This window comes from Cuculus canorus, chromosome 27, assembly GCF_017976375.1.
Source record: "Cuculus canorus isolate bCucCan1 chromosome 27, bCucCan1.pri, whole genome shotgun sequence".
Classification (NCBI taxonomy): domain Eukaryota; kingdom Metazoa; phylum Chordata; class Aves; order Cuculiformes; family Cuculidae; genus Cuculus; species Cuculus canorus.
In genome coordinates, this window is record NC_071427.1 from 6,200,224 (window position 1) to 6,227,750 (window position 27,527).

Sequence of the window (27,527 nt, forward strand, 5' to 3'; positions counted from 1 at the left end):
AGAGAGTGAGAGAGGGCGCTTGGGCTTTGGGTCCAAAGGACCCTGGTCAAACAGCTCTGCAGTCAGGGAAAAAACAGGCTGGGCATCCTGACTGCCAGGATAAATTCAAGCAGGTTTCTTTCTAGCTAGTAGATTTCACCGGTTTTTGAATGTACAGGCAATATAATTAGTGATCAATTACGAAGCATTGTATCTATAATTTATAGATTGGTATCTCCAAAGAGCATCTGAGCCCAAACGCAGTTGGTTCCTATGCACAGACCAGTTAAACCATCCTTCAACAATTGATTTATATAACTGAAATAGCTAGGGAAGTGAGAAATTTCCTTCCTCTTCGGATACAATGCCAAGGATGTCAAATCTCCAGAGAGCCCGATGATAAGAACTGGGCTGTCCTTCTCTGCAGATATTAAACAAGTATCTGATTATTCCTCAGCGCACTGAAGCCGTGGAATGCGGTTCTGTGGCACTCTCCCTCCTCCCTTCTGGTTGCACGCGGCTCTGCAGACCCAGCGCCAGGCGGGCTGCGTGGCGATGGAGGACCAGCCTCCCCGCAACGGGAAACAAAGGGCGCTTCAGCCCTTGGTGGCATGGATGTGGGTTTTCCCTGTGAGCCATCTCTTGGCACTGCGTCGGGAGCAGCCTGGAACCAGCAGTAGTGTCCAGTGGCTGTGAAGCATCTCCCTCACTGCCTTTTCTTGTTGTCCAGGGCAGATTTCAGGTTGGAAAACTGCTTTCCAAAGTCTTCCTGGTGGCACAACTAAGTGATCTTCCCTTCTTCCTCAGCTTGTTCCTACTGAACAGCCTGCATTTTATATCCCTCGGATTGGGTGAACTCCAGGTGCAATTTTTGAAGTCCTAGTAAGACGTAAGATTATTTTGGAAGAAGAACCCCCCCATCTTGCTCTTGCAATAAAAGCTCTGTGTTAATTCTGAGAGGGTGGCCTTGGCAGCTAATGCAAACGAGCACACTGAGAGTTATAGTTTAGGACCTCTGTAAACTCAAAGCAAGAAGCGGTAGTTGCTTTATTAATTCCCTTGAAATCTGCTTGAAGAAATAAGACCAGTAATGACTGATCCCATCACTCCTAAATTTAGAAATGAATCTTAATTTATAAGCCTTGCTTTTCAGCAGGAAAGCAGGTTATGGAGCTGACCTAGTATAGAGCTGTTGGGGGAAGAGAAGCGAACGCACAGAACCCGTGTTAGAATGAGCAAGGTTGGGGAACAGACTGGCATTTCAATGTGGCGATAATAAACATCCTATTACCAGAAGAAACAATGTTAAATGCTTGTAGTAAACACAGTGTAAGGCTCTCCTAATCCAAAGGTTTTTGGAGTGCAGTGTACTCCAGTGACAATGGATCTGGTCGACTTCATTTTGATCAGCGAAACCTGGCTGTGCTTTCTCAGACCTTTGGCTTTACCTTGGTGTGCCCGAGACTGCCTGTAACATGACTTCATGGTAGGGCACTGTTGACATCTTCCAAACACACAACCAGGACCCTGAGAGTTACAGGTAACACAGGACACAGAGCGATCATCTCTGAAAAAGAACAAGTTACAGCAAACTGAGGTCGTGTTGAACTGTCAAACTTTTATTCACCTTTGAAAGTTGAAAAGAAAGCTGTTGGAGAGGCATAGATAACTTGCTTGGCCTTGATACGATGCATATTTTAATAGATCTAATTACAATTGAGATGAATCTGTAACAAAACATCACAGCTGTCTTTGGCTGCAGCATGAGTTTCAGTGCAGTGCTGGTCTCTGGGTGGGTGCCCTGGGAAACCAGGAACAACTGGGAATTCCCTGTCACAGCTCTAAGGAAAAGGCTCAGTTTTATTGAAGGAACAGTGCTCCGTGTGTGTTTTGCTCAAAGTTCCTACTGCTTTCTCTTCCTCTTGTCTTTTACTGTAGTCACTTTTAAGCCAGGACTGAACTGAGTTAACTTCATCCCTGTTGCAAGATTCCTACGTTTGATTTCAGTCCTCTGCCTCGCTCCCTCCAAGGCTGCCTTGATTTTGGTCCTGGAGTTATCTGTGTGCTGAGGTTAATGCAATCTGAAATTGAACCTCTCCTGGTGGCCACCCCGCTCGATGCTCTCGTGCGTAGCCAACCAGGAGCCCCATTCCTTGGAGTAAGAGGGTCTTTGCTTACAGTAGGAAAAAAAGTGAAGACTGGAGCTAATTCAGTTCAAAGATGATTTTACACACAGACAGCATCAGTGTTCATGTACAGGACGGGTTTTAGCAGTAGGGAGCACATGAATCCTTTGCCTGTCTGTATATGTAAAGATATCTAAAGTAAGAGTAACCTGGCAGTGTTTTGGATGATCTTGTATCTCTTTCCATCAAAACTATGTCACTGGTAAAAGAAGAGCTTGCAGAACTTTTAATTCACACAGAAAACTTTCCATCAACTCTTTATTTCAGTTAGTCCATCGCTAAGGATCTTTAGCCAGAACTCGCCTGTTAAACCACAGAGAGCTGTTGGTGTTGTGGCATCCCTGCAGACAGATATCTGATTGTGTGAGCATTAATCTCCATTAGGAGCCCAGTCTGATGCTGGATTGAGAGAATAAACTACTGGGAATTGCTCAAATACATCTGTGGAGTTTAGGTGGAGGTCTTCAGGCTGCAACTACAAACCCGTTTGCCTTGTAAAAGACATTCCCTACGCGCTCCGAAACCCTTCGTGTGCAGGATCTGAACTGTTAAAACAAATCCGTCCTGAATCAGGCTTTTTTGTGTCCAGTTTGCCGACCAGCAAACATTGACCAGGGCATGTTCAAATCTGATTAATAACGAGGTATTATTAACAATGACAGCCCAGAGTCAGTAACAGCCACCGCCTGCAGTCGCCAGTACTCTGTGGTGGATAAACACCATTCCCAATGGAAAACGCTTCTGAACCCTTGCAGTTTGATGACCTGAAAATTCACCACTCGGGTGAGCAGCACGATCTAGCTTTTGAAGCCAAATCCTTGGTGCAGTTCCTGAAAAGAGCAGGGACCCCTCATGTGTGTCAGAGGGAGAAAGCAAAGTTTTTATCGTGGCATTTGTGTTACCATATGACTTTCAGGTCTGCTGCTTAATCTTGAAAAGTGAACCATTTCAGCCCAGAGTTGCAGCTGGCAGCCTGACTGGTCCCCTCACAGAAACCGTTTTTCTGGAAAACGGGGCAACCACAAATGGAGCTTTTGGTAAAAACTGTCAGTTATTGAGGTCATATTTATATTCCCCCCCGTTACTTCTAATTCTGAGGGCAGTAAAGGCCATAGCACTCTCCACACTGGAGGAAATGCCATACACATTTTAACTCTAACAATACTAATAGCAGTGGTGCAAACTCTCTTTCTTCCATCTTTGCTGTTTCAAGTTTCAGACACAAAGACTCCTGTGAGTGAGTAATTTAAATATATTTTCAATCAGGAGTCAACAAAAAGTTAGAACTGGAAGTGTTCATTGTTCCAGTGACATCACTGAACAGCACCGTGGTCCTGGGGTGCTGTGTGTCCCCCCAAAACCTGTAGCTGCTGGAGGAGCAGAATACAGGGTGTGAGAATAGGGGGGAGAGGAAATTAGCAGGTAATTATATATAATCTGGAAGCAGATTCCCCTGGTGCCGAGTATCCCATAGCCTGTTCTGGAAAAGGATTCCACGCTAGAAAAGAGACTCATGGACTGAGCCTTATGTCTTGCACTAAATGACAGAACAGTGAGGGTTGCGGGGGCTCCTGGTTTCCTTTTGATGTATCCCACTTGCGGGCTGCAGATGAGACTGTTAAAAGAGCCTGGCAGGTCCAGATGGGAAAGATTGTTGGGAATATTGGGTGATGGATGCAATCAGCAGGAGGGGAGGCCAAGATCCTTTTGTAGGAACACTGACCCGAGTTTCTGCTCGCATAGGACTGGTGGCGGCAGTTAAAACTCACAGAAAGTCAAATTATACAAGAACTCTGCAGAGTTTTCTGCAACTGGTTAATTCTTCTTTTAATCAGGGTCAAGTGCTGATGAGCCATGTGACAGTGGTCAGTAAACAATCAGAGCTGCTTGTGCACAGCCATCCCCTCCAGTGATGGCTCCCGGGGCTGGCTCACTGTTTGCCAGCAGCGTTTGTGTCCCAGACTGCGGATCACAAGCTGAGCCGCAGCGATTGGAGCTGCTCTGCGGTGGGCCTGTTTTCACAAGGTTGAGATGGTCTTTGGCAGGTCTTTAAATAAAAGCAATGCCGAGTGAACTTTGTTCTCTCCCACTTCTGAGCAAAATCGATAGTCCATGAAGCACTCGTGGAATTGGAGCAAAGCTCCTCATGTACCCTCTTCCAGCCATAAAATTGCTCATTAGGGACCAGGTCAGACAGTACCACACTGCAGGCACCATCCCAGGACAGCAGTGTGCGCACAAATCTGCTGCCTTCCACGTGTCTTCCCTAACTTACTGATCTTATTGCTTTCAGTTCCAGAAAGATTAATTTTTATTTATGTTTAGGGTCATTCACCTCCCTGCTTAGATCCTGGAATTCTGGCTGTTTCCAATGTCAAAGCATCCTGCTTTGCTGCAGAGAAAGTTTGGCGTTTACATGTTCCTGCCGGTGGGTGGGAGACAGGCAGACAGGCCTGGTGGTACAGACGATACAGTGCCCCTCAAGTGTCTCTGTTTCTTGTCAAAAAGCACCAGTTGACCCTCTTGTCCGATCCCTGAAGCCCGTACTACAAGTTCTGTCTCAAGCAGCCGGTGGGAGCTGCCACTTGCGCTGCAGGAGAATAGTTCCATCAGAGAATAAGTAAAGGCCCATCTCTTGGTCTCAGGTCCGTGGGATTCCTTTCATTCTTAGCATAAGCCATCTTAAAATTGTATTCCTAAGATTTTGAGCATGGTTGCAGCATGCTTAGGGTTTATCCTTTTATTCCTTTAACTATGGAAGGATGCAGTCTGCTAATTCCAAACTTGTAGCCAGCAGTAGCACAGATAAAAACCAAACAACCTTTACAAGGTGCCGGGGTTTGTTTTTTTAAAAGAAACAAAGGATTGCAGTCTGTGGGGTCCTGGTGTTGGACTCTGGTCACCTTCCCTCGGTAGCAGCCCACGGTTTATCCTGAGTGCTAGAAATCAGGTGAGCGTAACAGATCCAGGCACTGATGTGAGGCACCTTTCAGAGATGCCTGTGCTCCCAATTTCTTGGTCATCTCAACCATCAGACGACTTTGGAGTTGTGTCCTCCGCCTGTGCTAACCCTCCTATCGGCTACTGGGTGCAGGAACCCGTTCAGCCTGTTCCGTGTGCCGATATTAGCATGTTCCCGTGCCTCCCACATCTGCTGGTGGCTGCGGGAAGATGACCAAGTCTACCAGATCTGGCTTGCGCTTTCCTCGTTCTTCTCTGACCTACATTCCGGTGTGCATTGGGAAAGGCTTCAGCGCCTGTCGATCTTCCTTTAGGGACAGTGGTGAATTCTGCCTGAATCGTCTGGGCTTTTGTCTCGCATCTCAATCCCAAATTCTGCAGTTGTTGCAAAAAAATCAGCTTCCCAGTATATGTTTTGGTGGGTGGTATTTGTATGAAGAGTGTGATAGTGTAGTATTAAAGTATACAGGAAGGATGAAGAACTTGATCCCGATTATCTATGGACTTTACATTTGGAATGCAGGAAATACCTTTGGAAGGACAACTTAATAGTTGGACTTTGTGGCTCCAGCAAAATTTTGCTTCTGTGATGCGATGTTCAGCTTGAGATAGGTTCCAGGCTACATGACATCATTTGTGGTGACCAGAACGAATATCTACGCGGTGTTCTGGGTCTGTAGCACATCCTTAAATGAAAATCGTGTACCAGTGAGTGTTCATGGTATTTCGTTGGGTTGGATTTTCGTAAGGCATCTTTATAAAAACTGAAATGACGGATACAAACAAAGCAAGCGCGTGACTGCTGCGTGGCACTGGCCCGGCCGGAAAGGCTGCAGGAGATGGCTTCCCTGTGGAGCCACCCACGCATGCCATGGCTCCGGGAGTGTCCTGAGCCTGTGCCCTGCTCTGAGCAGTGTCACCTTGGTGACACACCCAAAACGTGCTGGCTCCAGCTGCAACAGCCGGCTGGGTCCCAGCTTTCCTTCTCCCATCTGACCGCACGCGTGCTCCGCTCTGTGCTTAATTGCGTTGCTGTAATCAAGGCCCAGGTGAGACGCGGTGAGGTAACGCTGCTCTGGTGCTGCTTTGCTGCACATCCTCTAATTCACAACAGGGAGAAGATGTGCAGGAGTACAGCTGTTTGCCTGCAGAAATGCTTCTCTAATTTTGAACTATTGGATTTTAATTTAGGCATAGTATTTAATTTAGATTAAAATCCAATAACATCAATAAGAGAATGCTGCCTGTTTTAACACAGGTGTAATTTGTGTGCTTAGTGCCCAGGTGTTGAGTTAGAAGGTGCAGAGCCCCAGAGTGGAGGTTGTTGAGGGTAAAGGTGCTCTGACAACTGGCTGTGAGGATTTTAGGTGCTGTTTTAATTAGTAGTCTGCTGTAATCAGGTTTTAACAATGCTCTCTTACCAACAAATACACTCTACCTGGCAAAGATATTTGTGTATTACAACAAGGATAGGATTCCGTCTGTTAGTTACTGATTCAGATGTCTGGTTGGTCTTGTCTGGACCCAGGCTGCATCTTTTTCCGAACACAAGATTAACGTACCTACAGAATTCCTCCCCAAATCCCACCTCTTTCAAAGTTTGACAGATAAAGATAGATTAATTTCATTGGCTTTTCCCATAACTTATGGCAGTTTCCTATAAAAAGCAGCTCAGGACCAGTTTCACTTCAGTTTCATAAACGTGTTGTGAATGAATTCCCTTGCAGTATGTACACATTTCTAGGAATACCCAGGCTGTGGTGTTGGTGTTTCTCTTGCTGACAGAGCCACCCCGTGCCACACTTGTCACTGAAATAACACCGGCTTGTGTCCCTCCTAAGCAGTGACAGCACTCCTGCACCTTCCAGGTGACGGTACCATCAGCAGCCCTTCCTGATGCAACACCTTGGCCGTCCCCAGCAGCATCTCCTAGCTAAAGCTTGAACTTCGCCCCCAAAGAGAAGGCAGTGTTTATTAACAAATAAAACCAGAACCATCAATCCTTGGTCTTGAACCACCCCCAATACTAAAATATTTACTGAATAATAACTTCCTTTGATGTTTTAAGTGAGCCGGTGGAAGGAAAATGTAGAACAGCATTCTCTTCAGGCTGTGGTGGGATTATTGTGCCTCACCTTTGCAGGACTGCAGATGGGAGGTTTGATTTGCTCAGCCTACGGTTACCCGACCTTAACTGGAATTTTCCCCGGTCATCTTCCTATGAGGGGACTGGAAGGAGGTTGGCACCACGGTGCCGCTGCAAGCGAGCGCACTGTTGTGGTGACATGGCCTTCCCTCCTCCTGCTGCTCTCCTGCATCTCTTTGAGCCTGACAAGGGCTTGCTTGTCATTATTAATGTAAAGAAATAACTGGCGAGGATCCGGATGTGCTGATGGGGAGGGAAAATACCTGTGCAGACAAGTGAGTCGTTGCTGTCGGGAATCCTCTGTGTTTGAACACAGGGTATAACAGGGGAACGTAAACCACAGAGAGGCAGAAGAGAGTCTCTGGCTTTTTGCAGGACTTTCAGCCTCAGAATTGAGTCATCAAAATCTGAAAAATGCCCCGTGACTGATTCTGCTTCTAAATCTCTTTCATTAAGCATCATACTGCAAACGTGTTAGCACCAGGCCTGGCAGGGTATTGTTTTGGGGGGAACTCTCTTCTCTAGTGGGACATCGCTCTATTTACCCTAATGCTTCAGCAAGGTTCTAGAGAACATCTTGAAGACTGGGGAACCAGAAAGGAGGAAGGAGATCTCTGAAGAGCAAAGCTTCACTGAAAATGGTTAACTGGAGACTGGCTGGGCTGCGCGAAGGTGCTGTAGGAGGCTGGGGATTGGGAGCCAACAGACTGCATCCACAGAATAACCTGGCTCCAGAGAAGTGGAAAACGGGCGGTCGTAAGGCTGTTGGCATCAGTCTGTTACGGACAAGCTAGAGGAATTTGGCTCTTTTGGTTACTCAGATACCACAGGCAGTCTGGGGAGAGCATCAGCAGCCCAGACAGGAGGGGAAGGCGGCTGTTCATGAGCTGCCTCTGCTGAAGGACAGGAGGACGCAGTAGTTAGCTGGAAAACAACATCAGGGATCTCAAGCATCTTGTATTAAACAGACCAGGAATAGCGTCAGAATTCCTTCGGCTATCGATTGGGTGTTAAATAATTCACCTGCTGGACTTAGGATCTGGTAAACACGGCCTGGGAAAGTTCCTCTGGAGTTTCCTGTAGGAAACTGGACAGGAGGAGAGTGGAACTGGCCCACAAATCCCTGTTCTGTCTGTCCAGCAGGGCCATGGCTCTGCTCCGGTACTGGGAGGTGGCTGGGGCCAGTGCCACCAGGGGCCAGGGGTCTCACAGGCCTCACTCACAGCAGGATTTATGAGCAGTCTGAGGTGTTTGCAGGCTGCCATGAAACTTAAATTCTAGCTTAAATCAAAAATATTCCACTTTTTGTAATAGTAACCAGCTTTTGTCTCGCAGCGCACAATTGATGTGCAACTCCCTCACGTTGCCCAGGCCTGATAAAGGATGCTTGCTTCCTAAAACTCCAAAACGGGTCTTGGGCAGTTTATTTGCTGGCATTTTCAGTATGACCCGGGGCTCTCGAGTATAAGGAAACTGCTGTGCGTGAATTGGCCGTTCAGTTTTGCTCTGGTTTCACTCTGGAGCTCAGCCTAACTCCTGAGCCCAGCCGTTTCCCAGCCTCCCTGCTGCTCTGCTCGGACACGCAGCTGGCCCCGGGCTCTCTCCCGCCGCTGTGGCACCCGTGTTTCCCGGTACTGGGCTGGAGCAGCGCGCTGCCATCCGTTTACTTCATCAGCACTTTGCAGACGCTCAGGAAGGAAAAAGATAAGCAGCTCCCAGAACAATCCGTGTCAGCACGGGTCCCGTGGTCCGACCAGGCCTGGGTAGCCACCTCCCTTCTCCTGCTCCTTCTGCTGCTTCTGCCTCCTGCTCCTGTTTCTGCCTCCTGCACTTTCTGCTGCTCCTGGTCCTGCTCCTCCTTATGCTCTTTCTCCTTCTCCTGCTCCTGCCTCCTGGTCCTGCTCCTCCTTCTGCTCCTGCCTCCTTCTCCTGCCTCCTTCTCCTGCCTCTTGGTCCTGCTCCTCCTTCCTTCTCCTGCTCTTTCTCCTGCTTTCTTCTCCTGCTCTTTCTCCTGCTTTCTTCTCCTGCTCTTTCTCCTTCTCCTGCTCCTGCCTCCTTCTCCTGCTTCCTTCTCCTACCCTTTCTCCTTCTCCTGCCTCCTGGTCCTGCTCCTCCTTCTGCTCCTTCTCCTGCTCCTTCTGCTGCTCCTGCCTCTTTCCTGCCTCCTGCTCCTTCCCCTGCGCCCCTCTCCATCCCCATCCCCATCCCCATCTCCATCCCGGCGCCGCCGCACGTGGTGCCCGTGCTCGGCCGCGGGCCCCGCGCTCCCCTCGTCGTGCCGGCGGTGGCGCCCCTTCTCCCCCCGCTGCTCTCAGCCAATCGCCGCCCGCGTCCCATGCGCCGCGACCCCCTCCGGCCAATGGTGCCCCGGGGCACAGACCTGCCTCGCGCCGCCGGGGCCCGGAAGCGCCCCGCGCCGGGACGGGGCCGCCTGCGCGCATGCTCCGCCGGGTGACGCCGCGGCTCCATGTGGGAGAGGCGCATTATTTAGCGAGGGGGGGAAAAGGATTTAACCGGGGATCCCTCCTCGCCGCCTGCGGGGGCACGGCCGGTCGGTAACCGCGGCGTGTCGGCTCCTCCGTCCTGTGAGTTCCCCCGTTAAAACTTCTCGGTGGGTTTTATTGTCTGGGAGGGAGGGGGGAAAGAGGGGGAAGCGACCCGGTAACCCGGGGAGGAGCCGCGGGTTCCCCGGTGAAAAGTTCTCGTTGGGTTTTATTGTCTTACGGGCGGCAGAAGCGGCGGAGTTACCGAGGAGACGCGGCCGCCGGGGATGTGTTGGCGCTGCCGGGGGAGCCCCGGTGCGCCCCGGCCGTGCGGGGGCCGGGGGAGGGCAAAGTCCTGCGCTGCCGCGGGTGGGAGCAGCCCGGGGCTCGCACCGGGGAGTCCGGCCCGGCCCGACCCTCCGGGCTTTGTTGGCGCCGGGACCGGCAGCCTGCGAGGCGTTCGCTTTGGAAAGTTGGGCTTTCCGCCGTGCCTGCTTCCTCTTCCTCCTCCTCCTCCTCCGCCGGGGCTGGCAGGGCCCCCGCTGCCCCCCGGGCGGGGTGGAGGGACCGGGACCCTGCGGTGAGGGCAGCTCTGCTGCGGGGCGGAGGGACCGGGACCCCCGTGCAGGGCAGAGATACCAACACCGGGACCCTCCCCGCCCCGGGAACCCCCCCGTGCAGGGAGGAGGTACCGCCAGCGGGACCCCCGCCCCGTGCAAAGCGAAGCTACCGGCACGGGGACCCTGCGGCGGGGGCAGCCCCGGTGCAGGGCGGCGGTGTTGGGAGCGGTGCCGGGGCAGCCCCGGTCCCGGCAGCCCCCCCCGCCCCGGGCAGCCCCCCCGCGGGCGGCCAGGCCGGGGCCGTGTCACAATAAGAGTCCTCGCACGGGGGAAGAGGGGGGGCGGTCAGTACCGGCTCGGGGTCACCAGCCCCGCCTGGGGTGGGGGGGGTCTCGCCGCATGCCCTGCCCCGGCTCTCCGCGACCGGGAGGTGCCGGGCAGGGTTCGGCCCCGGCCAGGATGGAGCTCCGCCCGGGTGTCCGGCTCGGAGCGTCCCGGGATCCGGTCACCGGGAGCTGCTGTGCTTCCAGCTTTAGAGCGGCGAAGCCATCCAAGCTCCTGAGCATCCAGGAATTGCTGCTGGGGGGAGCCGGGGCTGGAAGCGGCCGGGCATCGGTTATGGCTTTAGAACAGCAAATCTGGGGAAGCTTCCGCGTGTCCGGGAATTGCTGCTCCTGGAGAAGCAGGGCTCGGCGGCTGCGAGCTGCCGGGCACCGTCTCCTGCCTTAGAACGGCAAAGCCTGGGGAAGCTCCCGAGTATCCAGGAATTGTTGCTCCTGGAGGAGCAGTGCTCGGTGCCTGGGAGCTGCTGGGCGTTGGGTCCCGCTTTGGAATGACAAAGCCGGGGAAGCTCCCGGGTGTGCAGGGATTGCCGCTGTGGAGAGGCGGCTGGGAGCTGCCGGGCACCGGTACTGCTCTGGAACGACAAAGCCGGGGAAGCCCGTGGGTCGGGATGTGTGCGTGCGCTTCTCGGAGCATCTGCTCGCTTTTTATTTAATTCTGCTCTCTACGTCTTAAGTTTTGCTTTCACTTGGCTTTTTCTTGGCTGCCCAAAGCTCTCTCAGTTTTACGCTTTGTGCAGCAGAGCCCTTTTCCCCGGGACAGCGGTTCCTCAGCTGATGGATACAGCGACTGTCCCGGAGCACGGATGTGCAGGCACGGCCCCAGCGTTCACTTCCAGCTTCTGCTGCAGGTGTCTGACTCTTGTGTTTCTCTCTTGCTCTGCCGCCCATGAATGCAGCTGGAAGCAGAGGTGGCAGAGCTGCTTGCAGACAGTTACACAGGAAGTGAAACGGAGAGGGGCCCTTGGGAATAAGAGACATGCCAGCAGCCTGGAAGCTGCCGTACATCAGCAGGAAGAGAACGGAACCCTGCTTTCTTCCAGACAAACTATTGACCAGTGTCTCAAGTAGAAGGAGACGTGCGGAGGAAGAAGCGGGAACATAGAGGATGTGCTGTTATCAGAGAGGATGAGGGGATGGGGACCAGAGGCAGGAGGCAGCATAAGAAAGTAAGAAATAAAGGGATATTTGGCACATGGAAGGGGTTTTGTGTCAGTGAGCTGTGCGATGGCCTCTGGGACCATGTGTTGCCGCTTGCATGTGCTCTGTGGGCCCGGAAAGCGGTCGGTCCCGCTGAACCTTGGGAGGATGCCTGCTGGGATGAGGCAGTGGTGCTGCACTGGCGTCAGCTGGTGTGGGTGCCGTGGGGAGCCTGGTAGCCCCCCGAGTGCTGCAGTCAGGAACCGTGCTGTCTGTGGGGCAGAACTGGCCATCAAGGGGGACGTTAGCCCCGAGTGCCACCTTGCAGCCATCCGAGATGGTGGCATGTACGGAACAACGCATTCCTGTACGTCACACTCCATTACTTGCTGCTGGCATAGTCTTCCCTGTGTCTGGATTGTCAGGCTCTGGACGCAAAAAGGGGCGTGATATCCTGGAGGCGGCAAGGATCTGCGGTGAGGTATCTTGGGTAGGGTCACCAAATATACTGGTTTCAGGGCTGGGACTGTTTGGTTTGTTTTTTCCTCCCTCTAAATGTCTGGTTTTGAAAACGAGGGCTGCGCAGCTTGGTGTGTGATATTGAGGCTGTAGAAACTTACCCCTTTATGCATTGTCTGTGGGTAAGCAACAGGCTGATGCTCTTCCAGCTTTTACTTGAAAGAAGAGTGAATATATTCCCAGTTACTTGCTCTCATTGAGCTCTGTGTGCGTGAAAACAGCTCAGTTCTGGGCTTACAGTAAAAACTCCCTCACTGGGCTTCCCTGGAAGAGACTGAGTTGTGTCTCTGGTCACTCGCTATCTGGCAGTGGCGCGGGATGAAGGCAGCCGAGTGCATTTCTCTTTCCTCTGAGGTGGAAGCACAAAGGAGTAGCTGATACCATCCCTACCAGCGTTACATAGTCATGAGGTGACATCAGGGTGTGATGATGCAACATGGCTGGCATATGATGCAGTGTCAGTATGCTAATGCTGTCACTTAATATAGCTGCGTTACGGCTTTTCGGAGTAATTACAGGCTGGCAGTCATGTGTGGGGCTGTGTAAAGCCATTGGGTTGGATTCAGGCAGTGCTGATGAACCGTGTGATTTTTGTGAGGCTTGCGCAAGGTGTGATGAAGGATTTGGATCCCTTTTCCGGCCGGCCAGCAGCACGTGTGCACGGGTACAAGGTTTAGCCCCTGCAGGGACTGCTCTGCGCAGCCTCAGGTTTGAACTGGAGTTATCCTTTCGCTGTCAAAGGAACTATAATTGTGGGAGGAACCCTGGGCTTACTGTCTTATGGACTTACACTTCTATTTCTGGGTATGCTCTTCGTTAGCCCTACCCGTCCATATGGACTATAAGCGTTCTTACTTTCTTACTGCATCCCTTCAGCTGTGCTGCTTTGTAGGGAGAGGGAAGAAGGAAAGAGTCTGGGTTAGCACTGAAGGAAGCCAAGTTCCAACATCTTTCCAAAAGTGCTGGGAGTATTTTAACAATTGAATCCAAAATTCATCCCAAGGTGATGAGGTTTGAGGTCGCCGTACGATTTCTGTGGTGCCTCCCAAAACAGTGTCCCTGCTGTGGAGTCCCTGCCTGGTCACCAGCCAAAGGAACGTTGTGGTGCCTGGACAGGGAATTGGGAAGGAGAGAACGGACCCAGTGCTGTAGTGGTGAGCAGAGCTCAGGTTTTCCCTTTGGATGGAGCGCTCACTTTGTGTGTGACTCCTGAGCAGGAAGTGCTGGTTTGCTCACTGGATTTGGAGTGTTATCATTGATGTTTTGAACCATACGCTTCTCGATGCAATACCTGGATGTTACTGGCTGATTGCAGGTATGGGGCATGCTTATGCATTTGAAAATCCAAACCTTTGGGCAGCAGGACTGACTTTTTTTGCTGTTGTGCCTGATTTAGGTTCTTTTCTTACTGCTGTGCAGTTGTGTGTCTGTTTTGCGCGTGTTTCACAACCCCCTGTGTTCCTCTGCTCTGTCTCCTGTGGGGTGGGCAGCGGGGCGCCCCGTACGAAGCTCACGCGTGGGACATGATCTGTGTGGATGCAGGCTTTTTTCCAAAGCACAGGCACTGCAGGTCACAACAAAACAGTTGGGAAGCACACGCGTGGTGTGTGCGTTCCTCTTTGGAATTAAAATCCATGTGCTGGGCTTTTGCTACGAAATGAAGGGAAAAATGAACAGTGGTGTGGAGGATTTTTACTTTTCTTCTTAGTGACCAAACGTTAGAGCGCCGCTCCGGGCATTTCCTGACTTCCAGTTTGTCTTGTTCAATAACAATCTAAGTAATGCAGAACTGAGTGGTACGTTGGTTTTTTTTCTTTTCCCTCCAAATGTTCCTGGAGTCTGCAGCATCTGAAAATATGGCAGACTTATTTTTAGCCTTGGGGAAGTAATGTTTGCTTTTGTGTAACGCTGTTCATGTTGGAGGTATCGCAGCATGCGGTCTGTGGACCAGAATGTGAAGTGTGATGTAGTTCGCGAGTTTTGTTGATTGAGGGGAAAAAAACCCTGGTACGTGAGCGCTCTTCCCGCCTCTCCTGCCCTCAGACAAAGTAAGTGTTGAGAAGAACATGCCACTGATGGACTGGGAGGATCCAGGACAGCCTTTTGATTGTGTTCTTCCTGGAAAGCCTGTTCTTGGTAGCTTCATCAGGCACTCCCCATGCTGCTTTTAGATTTGTGCCCTTAAAACTTAGAGGCTAGAGTTTGATGCTTTATATATAGACATTTTGCTTATTTATGCATTCATGTTATGATTGATGTAAAAAGACTTGCCTGGGATCCTTTTTTTTTTTTTTTTAGGCTCTTCTAGCCTTCTTCCCCCTCCCTTTGTCTCTGCTTTCCATGGCATCTCTTCTCCTGGGGAACCGGGTATCTGTGGAATACTTTGACCCTCGCACAGTCAGTGGTTCTTGCTTTATGTCTAATGCAGCACCTGGAATTCCAGAGGTTATTCATTTCTTTGGGATATTTTCTCTCTGCTGAGCCCTGCTCTGTCTGATGCCTCTTGGATGGATCATACGTCCACTTTCAGGTGGGGAAAAGGAGAGTGAATTGCCTGAAGGAAGCGCAGTACGACAGGGCCAGAACAAAGGTTAAGGTTTATTAAAATGCAGTTTCCTATGTTGGCTTTCTGCTGTTCAGCACTTCTCCTCTTCCGTCCTCGACTGCTGAAGGTCCTGGCATTTCTGGATTTCATTGCCTTTAATTGCGCTCCTTGGTATTTGACTTCTTGGTGTGTCAGGTCCTGGGACTCCAGCTGGGCACCAGTGTGCAGCTGGTGTTTACTTGCCAGCTTTTCTGTGTGTGTCTGACCTGTTTGGCATCACCTCAGGAGACTGTGACCACCACCGGGCAGGGAGGAATTCTCCTGTACAGCTTCCCTAGCCCTTAATTACAGAGCACCTCTGCACTGCACTGGGCATGTTAACCCGTTGTCCGCTATGCTCCTCTCTTTCTATGCAGCAAGGCTGGAGAGCAGCATCACGACTCCTGCTGTGTGAGTACAGTTGCTCTCTCTGAGCAAAGAGGGCATTTGGAGGTGGGAAATAATCTGATGAGGCCATCTGGGCCATACAGGGCACAATCAAGGTGGAGCAAGAAAGTTCTGCCTGCTTCTGATGTGTTCACTGTTTGAATGTAGTGCTGTTTTCCACATACTCGAATAAGGCAGAAAGTGGGAAGTCTCTGCCCCACGCGGCTGGAGCAATGCCCTTTCTCTCCTGCTTGGCTTTGCTGTTGGCACGGTTTGACTTGGTTCAATGCTGCGGCTTGGGTGCAGGATGGTGCTAGGCAGCAGCGGGATTGGTGTCCAGCTGGAGCTGTTGGATTCAGTACAGCTCGGAGGTGTGCTTGGTAAATCCCTGGTGTTAGTCCCTGTTGCTGCATCCTGAAAATCACACTGCTCAGGACCAGCCGATGTCCTGTGTGCTGGTACCTTGGTCTCACCTTAACCTCTGCTTCCCCATCCTCCTTGAGGAGTTTCACGTTGCCTTGGTTAAGTCACCCAAACCCCTCCGTTGCCTTGGCTGTTCTGTCTGCAGGATGGATGTAAGCCTGTGTGACAGAGGAAACGTGCAAAATGTGGCTCGGAACAACAACTCTTTTTATTTTACTCTTCATCGTCTTTAGCTTTTGTCTTTGAAATTATTTAACCCCATGTCCCCTTGATTTTTCAAATGAGGATTGCTGGTAGGGCTGGAGAAGAGAGGAAAAAGTCATCCAGTTTACCTGAGGATCTGCAACACCAGTTTGTTGTGTTAGGAAATGTGACCGCTTGAAAGGTCTGAGAGAGGAAAATTCAGCAGCCAGGCACAGGTGCTGCAGGCCAGCAGATACGGGGACCGAGTGTCGCGTGTCTAATGGGGATCTGACAAAACCCAGAGGTGTGCGGAGTTCGCCCCTGGCTCTCATCTTGGTGAATTCAAGACACTGTGTTTGTAGGCGATGTGCGCAAGATCAATGTGCTGCAGAGCGCTGCAGAATCTCTGTGTATTCCTCATAACCATCAGTGTGTCCTGGCGGCAGGGTCGGCTCCACGCGCCTGGAACCAAGGCCTGCGGAAGCTTCTGGACAGGTGTTTGGTTTGCCTTTTTTGTTCGAGAAGGCTGGATGTCGGGAGGCACTGCTGGCCTTCCTGGAGACCCCTTGGGCACTGGCTGAGCTTTTCAAGTCTTCCCTCCAGCTTCTGGTTTGGCACAAACCAATCCGATCTGTTCACTCGATCTGTTCTGATTTAGATGAGATCTTTGGCAGAAATGTTTCCCTGTGGGGTTGGGGAGGCCCTGGCCCAGGTTGCCCAGAGCAGTGGTGGCTGCCCCGTCCCTGGAGGGGTTCCAGGCCAGGTTGGATGGGGCTTGGAGCAACCTGATCCAGTGGGAGGCGTCCCTGCCCATGGCAGGGGGTGGGACTGGATGGGCTTTGAGGTGCCTTCCAGTCCAAACCATTCTGTGATTCTATTCATTCTTATTAAGTTCTGGGTTTTACCATTTTTTTCGCTCTTATGTGAGTGAAGCATTTCAGCCTCTACTCATTCTCCTACTTGTTTCCTTTCCTTCTCTCCCCTCCCTCCTCCCTTTTCTCTCTCAATGGAATGACAAACAAAAAAACATTGGTGTTTTCCAACAGCAAAGAACTTTTTGTGAGTGGTTCTGGGTGCCCCTCCAGGTGAGGCAGTTTGGCTGTGACTTGCCTCTTCCGAGGTGCTGGTGAGGTTGGAATTCCAGCTGATCTGGCACCGAGTGAAAACTCTTCAGAAAAGCTTTGCCCCTGCCATGTTTGGAAGAAGAGTTGGTCTCCAATTTCTTTAACAATTGGGAGATGACTAATAACTTGAATGCAGTTTCCCTGCTAATTTGCAGTGCCCTGTAGTGAACTCCGCGGTGGGATGAAAGGGATCGGTGTGCAAGCACTTCATCTTCTGGTTTTGGTGCCTTATGCGTCACCTTCTGACTTGGGTTTATTCCTGTATAAACATGAATCCAACTAAATTAGAAAGTTCTACCCAAAACTTTCTGTGCCCGGGAGCCTATGCCGTGCAGATCCAGGGTCGGGACGCAATCCGCCACACTTCCAGTCATCCATGACGACATGGGCTTTATGTTGCCCTTGCTCCAGCAGTGTGAATGGGAGCTGGAGTGATGGGAACAAAAACCCGGCACCTATCAAAGAACTCTCCCACAAGGCAGAAGATGAGCCCTGATATGAGGTAAACAATATTCCTCCCATCTCCCCTGACTTCCAGGGTCTTCAGATGAATATAAATAGGTATTTAGGGAGTCAGGTTCTAAAACACTTGGTAGTAAGTGAGGCTGTGAGGTATTTTCTTGTGTTTGTGCCCCATCGAGTGAAAATAACTCATCCTTGGTCAACTGGGAAGTGATGGGGGAGTTTCTTTTCTTTTTTTCAAAATCCAGTAAAGCTCTTCCAAAGAAGTGGTGCTGTTTAACGTGGTTCTGCTGTCCTAACTCCATCTGGATGGGGAGACTCTTGCCAGTCTCGGCCGTCGAAGCGGCACCTACTGCCCACCAGACAGTTTCCCTGTGACCAACTCGGTCCTGAGCAGTGGGTTTTCCAAAAGTAGTTTTGTAAACGCTTGGCGTGGGGTGGGACTGGAGGGAGCCCTGTGCTGGTGTGGGATGATGAACCAGAGCAGCCCCGCGGCAGCGGCAGAGCCGCTTCTGGGAGTGCTTCACAGGGGTGGTGTTCCTGAGGTGAGGGGGTCAGCAGGGGCTTTTATCATGCTTTGGTTTGTGCTACAGGTACTGAAGATTTCAGGTACTAAAATGAGTTGGAAAATCAAATCCTTAGATTTCCTGCGAGTGCTGACTTACCTGTTGGTGTAAGCAGGAGCAGCATCCTCGCTGTTGCCTGTTGGCTGAGCCCAGTGTGGTCACGAGCTTTGAAATACTTGCAAGAATTCGAGGAAGTAAACGGAAGGCATTCATATTTAATAGGATCTTGGAAAATCCTGTCTTCAGCAGCATTAGGTCCTGCAGTTGTGTGTGTGTCCCTGCTGTTGTGGTACGTACAGACACACTGAACCACCTATTGCGGTTCAGACGCTACAGAAATCCCAGACTTTCTGGTTTTCATTGTGAAATAGCGGAATCGCATCAGTGCCAGTTGCAGGCACGGCACTAAGTGTTAGCTCTGTAGGATGCTGTGGAGCATGGACTCCAGTTTCCCGTGCTGCTGGCTTTTTTGTTGGCTCTTCAGTCCTGTGAGATGTAGTCTGTGACAGCATTTCAGTTGCAGCAGTGGAAGAGTCCTGGCCTCATGGAAAAGCTGGTGGCCTTGGCTTGATGTCTGGAGGGTGTCGGATGCTGTTGCCCTCCATCTGCACATTGTGCTTCTGAGGAGCTGGGGATGCTCTCTGGGCCCTGTGAGCACTGGGGAGCAGTGTCCCTGCAGTGCCTCCGTTGACTCTGTCCATGTGCCGGGAGCTTGATAGCTTCAGCCTTTTTTTTTAAGTTCAAACTCACTTTTGTAGTTGATGGAAAAGGAGGATGATGTTTGTAATGGCTTGTTCCTTTTGTTGGACCAAAAACTGTTTCTGAACCTGCAGATGATGTTTTAACCAGGGATGTTGAAGTGATACTGATTTCATGGGGAATAGAAGCATATGAATCCTCTCGGATAAGACCTGATGGGTAACTTATTCCTGTGCAGTACCTGAGAATTATGGTAATGAAGACTTCAGAAGTAATTAAGGCTCATTTTAATATTGTGCATGTTATTGATCCTGTAGGACGTCTAGAAACGCTAACTCGATAAGACAATCTCCTTTGCAAAATGTTGTTTGGTGTAACTGTAACCCCTCCAGTTGGTTTCTGCCCAAAATGACCTGTTTTTGTGGAAGCTGGAGGTTTCACATGAAGCCGTTGAATCACAGAACGGTTTGGGTTGGAAAGGACCTCAAAACCCATCCAGTCCCACCCCCTGCCATGGGTAGGGACAACTCCCACTGGATCCAGTTGCTCCAAGCCCCATCCAACCTGGCCTGGAACCCCTCCAGGGATGGGGCACCACTGCTCTAGGTGTAGGAACCGAGGAGCCCAGATTCCATCCTGCTCATCTTCAGTATCCGTTTGCTTTATGTTCCTTTCAGGCTCAGGAACCCACGCAGGTTTGTTTTCAGCAGTTGGGCTGGCTCAGGGTTAAAACTCCCCCTTGATCCCCTGGGTGATAATGACGGCTTCTGTTTCAGTCTCCAACTGCAGGACCAGGGGTGAAGCTTCGGCCCCACGGTCCCTGTTTTAACACAGACATGCCTGCGTGTTGTGTGGCTGTGATGCTCAGCGTGCAGAGCTCCCTTCTCATCCCAGGTGGAGGATGCAATGTGCATCCCGATCGAGTTTTGTGTGCTGAGGCCCCTGCATTAATTAACGATGGTGGCTGTGCTGGCTTCCCCTGTAAATAGGTGTGGCCACTGGGTCCCTGCCAAGCTGCCATTTCATTCCCTTATTTGGATTTCTGAACAGTGTCATTCTCCACACACACCCTCGGTTTGCTTTTAAATAATATAGTTGGGGAAGCTAAAATTGCTGCTGCAAAATGATTAACTTATGGTTTATTAACGCACTCCTACAGCTGAGATCAGGAATGTGTCGTTAGTGGAGGGTGACATCTTGAGCTCCCCAAAAGAGATTAATCAAAATAAGGTTATTGCCCTGATTCCAGCAGCTGATGCTGAAGCCAGGTAGGCACAAACCCAGTTATTCAGGAGGAATCAAGTGATCCCGTTTTGGTTGATGCCAGGTTGCCCAGAAAGGCAGTGGCTCTCGGAAAGCACAAACTGAGCACAGCGGAGCCTTGGTGCAGCAGGGAGCATCAGTGAAGCAGGTGAGAGCCAACCCCCAGGTACAGCATTCCAGGGCAAATGAGATGCAGACAAAAAGCACATCTTCTTCAATGAGGAACATTGATCAGGTTTTTCCACCAGAGCATAAAATAACAATTCACCACCTGCTTTTTTTAAAAAAAAATTGTCATTGACACACGTTTTGCTCCCCTTCTCTCCCAGTGAGAGACCCAGAGCTTACCAGTCCTCTGCCCTGAGGTTGCTGGGTGAAAGAGGTGATAAATTCATGCCCACATCCCTGATTAATATTCTGCCAAACAGTTCTGTGAACACATTCATAGCATGGCCTCTTTGCATAGAAAAGAGACACCCCCTTCCGCCATCAGAAACACGGCTGAAAGCAGGAGAGAGTCATTCCCGTTCCTGACAAACACGTTTATACGATGATCACGGAGACCGGCACTGTTTGGTGGCCAGATTGGGGGTTGGTTAAATCCAATCCATGGTGTGGCTGGAGGATCCTCAGGCTGGTTCCATCCTTTTGGAGGAAATGTGGAGTGTGTCTGTCCTGCAGCGTCAGGGTCACAGAGCTGGCGTGGTTGATCCAAGTGATGAATATTACCATTCGTGCTCACCACATGCATCCAGTAGGTCTTGGCCCTGGGTGAGGGCCAACATAATTGGGCATAAAGACAGAATAACTGAAGAACAGTTCAAACTATTCTGCGTACAAAACCAAGAGCCCCCAGAACCAAACCTTAGGATCTATTTTTAGCTCCTGTTGGTGTTCTCTCCTTTCACTTTACAGTAGACATTGTAGTTCCTCTTCTTGAACCGGGTGCTGCTTTGCTCACGTCTGCTGCTCGGCTGCCGTCTCTGACATGCACGGTGTTTTTTGTTGTTCCTGCAAGTCAGCCCCTTGCAAAGATTTTGATTTAATGAGTCAGGTCTGCCCATACAGTAATTACAAAGATTAACTTGGAAGGATGTGAAACAGATGTATAAAACTGTTGGGACCTGGCTCCAACGCAACCTCTTAATCAGCGGTTCCATCTTCTCTCTGACTTCACTCCCTTCTCTCAGTTTAAAGGACTAATTGTAAAATTAATGACTAAATAATCTTCTATTTCTCTTTCGCTCATGGAATTCCCTAATTCCTTATCACAACATTGTGTTCCTTTGAGTGAGAACATCACATTGATCATGTGCTTAGTACTGAAAGGGACTCCAGGAAAGCTGGAGAGGGGCTCCTGATGAGGAAGGGCAGGGATAGGATGAGGGGGAAGGGTTTTGAGCTGAAAGAGGGGAGATTGAGATGAGATCTTAGGGAGAAATGTTTTGCTGTGAGGGTGGGGAGCCCCTGGCCCGGGTTGCCCAGAGCAGTGGTGTCACTGCCCATGGCAGGGGGTGGGACTGGATGGGCTTTGAGGGTCCCTTCCAATCCAGCACATTCCATGATTCTGTGATTTGGTGCTTCCCTACAGGGCACACAGCTCCCAAAACAAAGTGGGTCTGCCTAAAACGTTGCTCTGATGTTAACTTTAGCTAGAAATGACTACCTTTTGCAGCTGATTTAGTAACTTGTTGCTCTTACTTTTATGAAACTGAAGTGTCTTGTTTCAGTTTCCTGTGGACTTCTTGAGGAATAACTAGTTTTTGGAGATTTGCTGGGGAATCTCCCCCCTTTACCCCTGTTTGAAGATCTAAATTGCGCTGAGTGATACGCAGGCTGCATATTCGTGTCTGCTGGAGCCCTGCGCGATCATGGGGGTTTCTAGTCATGAGTGGCCAACCAAGCTGCGACCTGGGTATTCTAAGCCTGCTCGATCATCTGAATCCACCTGCTGAGAAACGCGCTCCGTTTTGTGCTCGGACAGGGCTCTGTGCAGGGCTGATCGGTGCTGCCTTTGCCACAGAGCATCCGTGAACTGGGGTGTGCAGTGTTGAGAGCTGCTGAGCGGTGACTGGTTGCTCCAGGCTCTGGTTACAGAGAGCCAGATTTGCCAAGTCTTGAGTAGCAGGGCTTCCTGGAGGAAAATATGTTGTGGTTAGTGTCGATTTTTCTTTCTGAATATTTTTATCTTTGCATCTTTCAGGTGTCCGCGTTGGGCTGAATCCTGGCTAATCTCAATAAAGATACAGGGAGATCCCAGGGCTTGTGTGGGGAGAGAGCAGGAGCCTGGCAGTGGGATTGCCACCGTGATATTCCAGCCTAGGAAATGGGAGAAGTCAAAATGCACTTTGGTCTTAAACCATTAAGTTTTAATTGCAGGAGATTAGGTTGTACTGATGTTTTTCAAAAGAGTCAACCTGGATTTTCTGGACAAAATTTAGTCAGAGATGTCCTGTTTTCCCGCACGCTGGTGCGTGCGAGTGGCAGGATTTGAGAGGGCAAAGGAAAACTGAACTCTAGTACAGGTACACGAGTGTTGAGATCCACATGGAGCACTTTGCAGGCAGCGTAGATCGCACTCTCCAGGATCCAGAGGTAAAGGCAAGGCTTCTCCTTGAAGGCCTGAGCGCTCCCATATGATCTGGCATCTCTTGGTATCCATTTGGTATCCAGTAGAGAATAAAAGCTGGACAATAAGCATTCTCCAGAAGCAGGATGTGCTGGGGTGATGTGCTTAGAGAGCAGCTGTGGCCAGCGAGTCCTTTTTTCTATCCCTGACTTTCTGCCGCCCTCGCCGGCTGGCGCTGCCTGATCCCCGTCTGCGGAGCGGCTTAGCGGAAGGGTTGCTGCCGCCCCTGGATTCCCTGCCCCACGCAGGCATTGATCTGAGGGCGTAATTATAAATGCTATCGATGGCCGGGGAGCGGAGCCACGTGTTCCATCCCTGGCGCTGGAATTCAGGAGCAGGAGAGACTCTTAATTTGTAACCAGTTTTATTTGTGATCTGACCGATGCACAATAAACGGCGGTTCTGGCATTAATGAGCGGCTGAAAGGAACCTTCTCCCTTCCTGCAAGGTGGCATTTCACTGCAGAGAGGGTAAGGCTGAGGAGCGGGTGGACGGGGCGTTTCGGCAGCTTCCACCTGCATCTGCAGGCGCACAGAGGTTAAAAAGCAATGCTGAATATTTGGAGAAATACCAGTGTGTGCCGAGTACAGAATGGACCAGGGTGTTTATAAACACCAGAGCAGTGCTTTTCCGCTCTGTGATGGGTGCTTTCAGTGTAATCAGTTGCGTGCCATGACTGTGATTTCTATCCTGGCTTTTCCTAGAATTCTGTTGAGATCTGCACTGGGAGGAATCAGAGTTTTTGGAGCACCCAGAAGTGCTTTCAACTGATACTTTGGTGCTTAACCCCCCCAATTTGATGCTTTTGCACAGCTTGGAGTTCTTCCCAGACGAATAAAGTCTTTGAAGACTTCATTCTTGTATGTAAAAATGTGTATGGAGGTAAAGCCTGGACACATCAGATAGGAGCCAGCCTCTTGGCTGCTAATATTTAGATTGAAATGGGCCTCCTTTTTTTCTGCTGACCAGTTGACTTGGCCTTCCATTCACTGTAGGAGTTGTCTTATCTTTGTGATGCTCAGCTCTGGCACCTGGGTCACAGTTTCCATACTCTCGTCTTAGAGACTCTGTAGCGAGTGTGATTCTGAAATCGTAAGGATTTAAAACCCTGGGGTTTGGGCTAAATCACTCTTGAACTTTACTGGATCATAAGTTTTCAGAATAGCATTGATGGAATTTGCGTTGATGACATGTTGCTAAGATTGTGGTCCCTGGTATTCCGATCTATGACTTACATCATTTCATAGAGCAAACCAACTTCAGGAGGGATGAAGTGGGCTCCGAGGAAACAGATTCTGCTTCCGTTCTGGTCAGTGCCTGTTGGACTGCCTGAGCACTTCACTTACTGCAGTTCCTAAAGTCGCTGTATCGGAGCAAGAGCCGCAGCTCTTTGTGAATGAGACATCAAAGCTCTGGAAGAAGCGCAGAGTGGTGGATACTGAAGGTCTGGTTTTGTTGAGCGGTGGAGGAGCTGATGCGGGACCTGCAAGAGGTGTGAGTGATATCTCCCGGTGCTGGGGATGCCCTCGGACGGCAGCGGTGTTGCGCCAGAGACTTCTGGACTTGTGGCTCAGGAGTCCAGCCATGCCCTCCGCTCCTCCTGAAGTGACTGTTTCTGGAGGTGCAGTCAGAACTCAAAGCTGCTGCCTGGACAGTTTCCTTTCCCAGTATCAGCTGTTTAATTCCCTGCTTTCTATGAGATTCTATGCATAGAAGCTTTCAAACTTAATACTTCAAAATATTGCTACAAGCATTTTAACCTTTTTTCCTTAGCGGCGTGCGCTGCGAAGACAGCTTTCCCATCTTGGAGATGCAGGAGAAGGCTGAGCCAGGGATGGATCTGGCTGCATAGGGATGGAATGTGGGAGCCAGAGCGGGATCTGGGGCAGTGGCACCCGCTGCCTCCCCCAGCAGCTCCGTGTGCAGCTCTGTGCGCTGAGTGTGGGTCAGCAGGAGAAGCAGCCCTGGTCCCGTGGCACTGAAGCGGTTAAACCGCTCTTGTGGTGTCCCTGCGAGACGAACACTATTTTAGTCCCATGACACGAGCACTATGGGAGTTTAATGCTACAGTTTGTTAAAAATGGAGGCTGGCCGGAGCGATTCGGTAGCATGGGCTTCGGAGCACGTCCAGGGCAACGATCCTTGCTGAACTCCTCCGGAACACGGGAAGCACTGCTGCGAGGTTGCTGCCGAGCCCTTTCGTGTAACCATACTCCTCTTTGCTGGGGGAACTTTGCAAAGCGCAGGCTCCCTCGGTGCTGGGGATGCCTGTGCGCCATCCCCCAGTGGAGCAGAGCTGGTTTCCCATGGGACTGGTGCCTGCAGGACCCTCCCCTCCCACCGCAGCCTTTACCAGCCTGTTCAGTAATCCTCTCAACCAGGCAGAATAATTCCCTTTTTTAACTTTTTCATATTTTTTCCCCCAGCAGTGTTACCTTTTGTGGCTTCCTGCTTGCTGCCGTAGTGTCACAACTCTTGATGACGTGGTTGTGCCATCGCGTGTCCCGACACGGTACACAGTGTGTGGGGTGCACGTTGCTTTTTGTAGTTTTTGGCAATGAAGTTTGCGTCGGCCCAGACACACAAGGAGCGTGGAATGCTGGAGTGTCTGTTGTACTTTATAGCTCTGTGGAAGCCCTAAAGTAGCTATTGCAATGGTCTTCAATGGGCTTATAATTAGAAAAGCATCAGACTAATAGGATGAGCTATAATTAGCAAGACCTGCCCTCTAGATAGTTGATCAGCGACCAGAGTACAGGTGCATATCTATTCATTATGTTTACATCTGCACTTCTGTAGCGATTTGTTTAACCTATTGGTACTTTTTGGCATGCTTAAAATAGGAAAAAAATAAATGTCTGAGGTGCAGTCTCACAACTTTTGGGACAAGACAACCCCTGAGCTCGCTGGGGTTTGGTCAGAGGGCACGATTCGATCTTCAGGTGGGTGCCAGAGGAGTGGTCCATCACAGCCCCTTTCCCCTACCCAGAGAGTTGTAGAAATCGTCGAGCTGTTGTCCTGCCTGCTGGACAAAAGAAAATAGCTCTGCAACTTTTTGAGGAGGGAAATGACTCAGTTCTCGGTGGCTTAGCAGAAATAAGAGGCCGAGCTTCCAAGGAGTCATCTTGGCAGCCAGCGTGCATCAATTACTGTGCTCCACCTCCAGCCCAGCGCCGCTGCCATCTGCCCTGGAGCCCACACCGGCAGCTGCACAGCCCAGTGCGAGACCCGCACTGAAATTGTGGCTGTCGACCGATTATTTGCTTCGTGCAGAGCAAAATCAGGCTGCGGTCAGGGGTGTCTGACACAGCGTGTGCTGCAGGCACAGGTAGCGGCCGAGCCAGCGGAATGGCAAACTCGTTGGTGTTTCTAACTTACCAGTATACTCTGGCTTGTGGGTTCCTTCCCTCGGTGTTTTCATAGGAGGGAGAAGGAAGGTTTGGATATCGTGCACTCTGTGTGCAGACTCATAAAGGGATTTTTGTAAAGCAGAAGCAAGCGTGGGCCAGCAGGACCTTCTCTGGGGTAAGAGCAGGTAAACACAGGAGTGTGTTCTTTTAGCATTGCTTTTATACGCTGTCCTACAGGACAAAAACTCCTCTAAGATGTTGTTTCCCTCTTCTTCCTTTGCTTCATGTGCTACTTCATGGAAGCCTCTGCAGGGAACAGGGATGTGGTCTCGGGTGGGATCAGGGACAGGGACGACCGACTGCATCCGTGTAATGGGGCTGTGGGTGACAGTATTAACGTATCCTGCTTGGCATTAAAACTCGCTCCAATGTCCTGCAAGTGCAAACACAAGACTGGCTGAACCACTGACCCGAGCCCACACATCAGCATGTGTCTCTTCCAACGATGACTCTTCCTTTGTATCTCTGTGTTCCTGTCACTTGTATATTAAGTAATTTTACCTTTGTGTAGGTGATATGGGACAAACAGCATCTTGTTTGCTGCACCTTACCAGCTGTTAAAATGCTTGTCCGCGGGCCTCCTGCCTTGTTGGAGAAATTAAAAGCTGAACGCAGCTGAAAACCTTTCTGAAATTATATTTATTTTGCCTGTGGTCGTCTGTAAAACAGCATGACGTTTTAGCTGGTGTCACAGTCAGTTTGGGGAAGAGCGAATGAGTTTCTGAAGGTGTCTTCAAGTGATGTTCTCCTGTGTGTGTGCCCAGACCTGTCCTGCATTTGTCCAACCAAGGGAGATGGGAAGATGGCACGGTGACTGCTTTGGCTTGCCTGGAGCAAGCTCCGGCGGTACTGGCCATTAGGGTGAATGCAGGCGAAAACGGTCGACTGGAAATGGGAATATTGGTTCCAGTGGTACTTTGATCAATCCAGAGATGTCAAGCAGGAGTTGGTTTTCTCCTAGAGTGTTAATATCAGAAGCAAAGACTGAAGAAATCCGGAATGAGAAAAGCTGTAGCTTTGATGGATGTTTTTGTTTTTAGCCTGAAAGTGTTTGAACGCAGCCCGGGTTTGCAGTTCCTTCCCGGTTGAAATCATAGAATGCAGTCTTTTCACCTTTTGCATGGTACTCGTGTTTGGTGGCTATCTCATCAGTGAGCGTGGTCTGGGTGGAGGCGGTGGGGATGTCACCAGATGTGCTAACTGGCTCGTCTCTCTTCCCTCAGGATCCTCGCTGCTGTTGCTTTCAGCTCCTTGGCCTGGTCAGAAGCCACCTGGAACCCATGAACTTCACTGACAGGTAGGAGCTGGGAGTGAGATGGCTGATGAGTCTCTAATATTGCCCGGTTATTCCTTCTTCCCCTGTTCTGTGCTGAAACTGGGGAGCTGAGCTGGGAGGGTGGAGTTGTATTCTGGTCTCTTGCGCTTTGATCCCTGCTTTGTCCAGGAGGACAAGGAAGAGCTGCAGAGGAGCTCCGAGACTGA

General features: G+C 50.5%; 1 protein-coding gene across 6 annotated transcripts in view; it reads left to right on the top strand.

The window, feature by feature from the left end:
- Window positions 1–27,527, top strand: part of GATAD2A (GATA zinc finger domain containing 2A) — a 59,394-nt gene that overhangs the window by 3,801 nt on the left and 28,066 nt on the right. For 3 of the 6 annotated variants that reach the window (XM_054050093.1, XM_054050097.1, XM_054050098.1), the window contains exon 2: window positions 27,269–27,342. The gene's annotated coding sequence lies outside the window, so the exon portion shown is untranslated. Of the gene's footprint in view, window positions 1–9,719; window positions 9,884–11,488; window positions 11,508–27,268; window positions 27,343–27,527 lie in introns of those variants that run through there. The other 3 variants (XM_054050094.1, XM_054050095.1, XM_054050096.1) reach the window with 3 other exon arrangements.